Source organism: Hyposmocoma kahamanoa, unplaced genomic scaffold (assembly GCF_003589595.1).
Source record: "Hyposmocoma kahamanoa isolate Upper Pololo Valley unplaced genomic scaffold, ASM358959v1 80, whole genome shotgun sequence".
In the NCBI taxonomy this organism is placed as follows: Eukaryota; Metazoa; Arthropoda; class Insecta; order Lepidoptera; family Cosmopterigidae; genus Hyposmocoma; species Hyposmocoma kahamanoa.
This window is the reverse complement of record NW_020654051.1, coordinates 6799225-6804834: the sequence shown is the minus strand read 5'-3', so window position 1 is coordinate 6804834 and position 5610 is coordinate 6799225. Positions and strand designations below refer to the sequence as shown.

The 5610-nt window shown below is 36.3% G+C and overlaps 1 pseudogene; it reads left to right on the top strand.

Moving 5' to 3' along the window:
- The first annotated feature begins 3066 nt into the window (after positions 1–3066).
- LOC113233978 lies at positions 3067–3166 on the top strand (annotated as a pseudogene).
- The last annotated feature ends 2444 nt before the right edge of the window (positions 3167–5610 follow it).

The following is a 5610-nucleotide window of genomic DNA, read 5'->3' as shown; positions in this document are numbered from 1 at the left end:
AGCAATACCTCTTGCTAATGGTGAAGAGAAATATTGTGCTGCACATCGAAAATGGTTCACAACCCCTGGAAAACATGTGAAGCCCCCAACCCTCAGTGGGCCAGAGTGGCAGCCTACGTCCTAAATCAGTTACAGATACTATTTTTTTTACAGTTACTAATTTGTTTTACATTATACTCACTTGATACTAACACATATGCACACTACATTCACCTCACAAGGTTTTTGCTTTTGATACACCGCAACGCGCTACCTTCGCAGGTGGTGGCTGAAAATCAGTGCCTTGCTGTTGGGCAAATTTTGCACTGAGCCACGACCTATTTGGCTTGCTTTAGCACACACAAGCTGTTGATCATTAGGTTAGTATTATGTTTTTTTCTTTAATTTTGATTTTTGTGTGTCTCTTTTAATCAATATACTCTATTATATTGTTGTGTGTTATCTCTTTCTTGGTCTACCTCGTCGTCGCTTACCATTCCCCGGCATCCACCAAGTGGCTATGTGAGCCCATCTCTGAGGGTACATGCAATAGAAGTGTTCAGCTCAGTCGAATTTAAACAATGCAGACTTTTCCCAACGCCAATATGTGTGTCTTCAAGCGCAGCGTAGTGTTCTGATACCATAAAAAAGAAGCAAATGTACGAGAACACGCGCAGAATAATTCACCTGCCCAATGGCACAGATCAACTACTGTTACAATTATTAATACGGTGACTACTTGTTTGATACAAATTAATAACAGAACTTTCATGCGATGGAAGTCTTTTTATTCAATGTAAACAAAAAAGAGAGAAGCTATTTTTGTAAAATTAATTATACCAAAAACATGCATATATAATCTCAGTACAGAGATTATTATCATTATTATTATCCTTATCATTGACCTTATCCATTTGTACAATAAAATATTGAGTCTATTTTTTTGCATTTTTAATTAGTTTTTTTTTATAATATACCAGGTGACGGGACGAACAAACCGTGCGCCTAGTGATAAGCGACACGCCTGTCCATAACATTTGCTAAGCCGCTCTGAGCTTTAAATCGCAAAGATCTTAGAGGCACCGCCCCTGCGCTCGTCACCCTGAGACGTAAGTGTACAAGTTCCATGTGCCTGTAATTTCACCAGCACCCTTACTCTTCCAAACCGGCACGCTGTAAAGCTCACATCAATGCTTGGCGGCAGAAATATATAAGGTGGCAGTACTTCCCAGGATGAACTCTTTCAAAAGGAGCTCTACTGCTACTAAAATTTCGATTCCCGGTTCAGGCAAATTTTTCAAAAAATCTGTGAATGCAGTTATTCATAAATAATAAAGAAAAATTAAGGAATGGTTCCTTTAAGTAATATTAGCTGCCTTAAGCATTTAACGTACTTCCCCTTAATGTTCCATTGATTTTTTCCACCCTGTATAATATGCAAATATACAGTGTTGGTGTGCCATTCATAAGAATCCGACAACACGTTTAAAAGCCTTTTGCTGCACGTAACAATTCGTCGTTTTGCAAATAACACAGTAGAAATTGACTGTTGAAAGTTAATCAAAATAAAAGGTGAATTTCAATAAATAAATATCACGTCACCAACTCACATACCTACAATTATTTGTTATCCATAAATTTTCCACCTGTTACTAACAAAATGATATCGCGATGGAAATGCGTCGGGATAGTCCAAATCCGAGTATATAGTATTGACAAAAGGCGAGTATCTGCACTAAACCGAATTTTACGGGATCTAACGTTACTACTTTGTTATTTCAACGGCTACAATTTTTATTTTTGCATAGTAAGCATTAAATTATGTTGTCTACGGACTAATAACAATAGATTCCCGTAAATCACGCTAATTTGTTGTTAGGACTTTAGGCCACGCTAGTTATACGTAATTTGCACTATCAAGGAAGATTTTTGAAGCGTGAGACATAAAAGAGGATTTGCCTTTTAAAAATAAAATATATTCTCTTACTGTAAAATAAACCCATAGTCCCTAACGTATTTATGACGGATAACGAGAGATAAAATGTCATTTTTTTTAACCCACACACTCATATCCCGCAGTAGGGAGACCCCATGTCGCGGCTGCCATGAGACGCACATAAACAATCGCAAATTACACCCAAACTCACGAGAGAAATAAATATAGACCATACAAATATTTCTCCCGGCCTAGGAATCCCAGGAGGAGGGATCCCTACGTGGCATACCAGCATGGTAACCGTTCTGCCACAGAGGCGGTTGAGGCATTGAAATGTCTCTAATAACAAACGATCGAAACTGATTTTTCTATAGATAAACAACAACAAACAAATTAAGCGGTGTTGCTAAGCGAAACATCGTTTTCTCATAATATATATATCGTTAACATACAGAGTCAAGAGAATGTTAACGCTTGACATTTCGGATTTAAATTCAACTCTATGTCGCTGACGATAAGAACTGTCCAAAGTCCAAAGAGCTAAGCCTGATGTACACCTAAATAAAGTTACTTGCCAATAAAATACATTTTTAATGCCGCATCATATCAAAACTCTACAATCATTTTTGCATGTCTCCCGATTTTCATAGCTATAAAAATTCGTTCTATTACAATAAATCAAAATTATTCGGGTGTGTTTTCTAAATTTATTCTAACTAGGTTTCCAATTTATTAACTACTAAAAATACATGAAACATGAGGCTTTATTTTGTCTGAAGACTTGTGTATTTTAGAGGCTTTATTACTTTACTTGTTTTTATGTCTAAATTCAAATCTTCTAAGTCAATTTTAAACCACTTCTCGTGTACAATCATTTTTCTCACTAATTGCCATATCTGACACTTTTGTGTACGAATATATTGTAGGGATTAGACGAGGAGGTTATGGATTGCGTCCGTCCCCACGAAGCGACGAATTAGATGTTATGAATTAGTTTCGTGCGAAAAGCCTACCTAATTCATCCCCTAATGGATGTACTAAATACGGTTTTTAATGGCTTAATCTTGAAGGTAGCTGAAAAGCCGTATCTAATTCATCGCTTGGAGGGTACATTCTGTGTACGACATTTCAGTTGTTTAGGTTTGTTGTATGTACTTGCTTCAGCAGTACATATACTAAAATTGGAACGATACAGAGAAGATGCTGCCGCGCAAGGATGACAAGCAACATCTTGTAGCGTTCCACATTTTTTTAGTAGCAGTACAGCTCCTTGTGAAAGAGTTCGTCCAGGGAAGTACTGCCACCTTCCATATTTCTGCCCCCAAGCAGTAATGTGAGCATTACTGCAAGGATAAGGGTGCTGGTGATTTTTTTATATAATACCAAGTAACGGCACGAACAACTTAAGGTGAATATCTCAGGTGCCTGTAATTTCAGCAGCGCCCTTACCCTTTACAACCGGAACACAGTAATGTGACCATTACTGCTTGGCGGTAGAAACAGCTAAGGTGGCAGTACTTCCCTGGACGAGCTCTCTCACAAGGAGCTCTACTGCTACTAAAACTACAAGCACATGGGACTTGTCAACCGGGTGACGGGCACAGTGGCAGTGCCGTCTTTTTCGTTAAGGTCTTTGCGATTTAAAGCTCTTAGTGACACTGCAACTGTTATGGACAGGCGTCTAGTTTACCATCAGGCGCACGACTTATTCATCCCATCACTTGACATTATAAAAACAAAAGGACGCTTCCGGGATTAATATGAAATTCAGTCTTCTTCTTATCATATCAATGGCATACACTATATTATCGCAACCAAGAAGTAAGGTCACGTTGATCACGCCACAAGTAGCCGCCATGTAGAACTGCGCATGGGAGGTGTTTGCCATCGTGGTGAAAGGATTTATATGGCGTAAGTTACTTGCCAATTGTTACCCCAATTCGGACATCATTGCGGGGAGGTTCCTTTTGTGCATCCCAGTAGATGAAAGAACAATGTTCGTTTTGGACTTGCAAATATTTTAATCGCGACCGATTAATAATTTATATCCATCTAAATATACTTACATTCACAAAACATTAGCATAAGTTGGAAAAAAAAGATACGAATTGTTAAAAATACGTAAAAACATATGGAAGACATTGTAAATATTTGTTTTTAAAAGTAACGAGACTCATTTTGACGTTTTATTTTAAGACTCGGTTTTACACTTGCCATGATTTCTTCAACGTTGAGTTAATTATGAACGAAAGTTACAATAATTGTGACACCGATAAATGTTCCTTAACTTGAACAGGACTCTCAACTTCAAAATTGTCCAAAAATTGAAGAATAAATTGTCTCAAGGTTGGGAAAATCATGTCAAGTTAAACGAGACTTCAAATTAAATGTCAAAAATCTAAGTTCTGCTACGTTCAAAAATAAATAATGAAATTTTTTTATGTATCTGTTTTGCACATTTTTATCTCAGTCTATTGTAGTGAATCTAAATATTACATTTAATGTGTGCCCAACTATACTTATCTTAGAATAATATTTAACTCTATACTACAAAGTAACATTATTAATGTCCATTAATAACATAATAAGAAGATGCTTATAATTCAACTTTCCGTAGTAAAAAAAAATATATAAACCCAGTTTATTTAGTAACTAAATGGAAATACAAATGAAACTCTGTATCTGCGTTTGATGGTCGTCAACTCTTTTTTAGCTGGTCCAAGACTGTAGAATTTGGGCAATGTTCTTCAGTGTTTCATACACACCATTGTTGCCCAAACGGTTTAATGCCAAACGAAAAAAAAATCACATAGCCCTTTGAGTTGGGTATATTTGGGTAGGTATCTTTAAATGTAGTAAATAATGCTAAAGCATTAAGTGGGTTAGACCCTTCAGTCTCGAAGACTTCCCTTTCAAAGACGTTTTCAGAGAATCCCTCATTAATTTGCGAAGTAACTAGGAAATTTTATGTGATCTGCGAAAATACAGAATAATCAGGTTTGTAGCTCTTGATTTTAGTACTTTTGATGGAAATTAGAACTTATTATACCTAATATTGGGCTCAATGCCACAAGTTCATAAAAAAAATTACTAATTATTATTTTTTTAAACTAAAAAAAGGGTGACTAGCAAAAATAATTCTTATTGAGTACATATAAAGGTACATATAGAGGTTCATCTGATAGTAAATGCAAAGGACAACGGAGCCTACGTAGCCACATCATGGGCGTACGCGACACGCTTTCTACCAGTTTTATTACTAATATTCTGCTATTCTATACCATAAACTGTTACATCAATAGGGCGTTTACGTTATAAAATGTACATTCACACTTCGAAGCTTAATGCCATTACGTTCAAAAATTATATTAAGAACCGCCACCACCGGAATATAATGTCGTCGTGGTTTCCGCCACGTTGCAACGTAATTCTTTTCATTGAATATATTTTTTTTACTATTCAATAATAGCTTACATGCCTGTGATGTTTCCTACGCAATGTGTTCACTTTCACCATTTACAGCAAAGTGCGGAACATGGTACAGTTTTTCTGCATTGAATGTGGAAATAATTCGTGAGAATGTTCGATATCTTTCTTTAGATCTGTCTTGATTGAAATATGCGATTGATTGTTGTAGGAAATCATTGCAAATGAAGATTGCGTCGTAGTTTTTTTATGTACTATATACGTCCAAA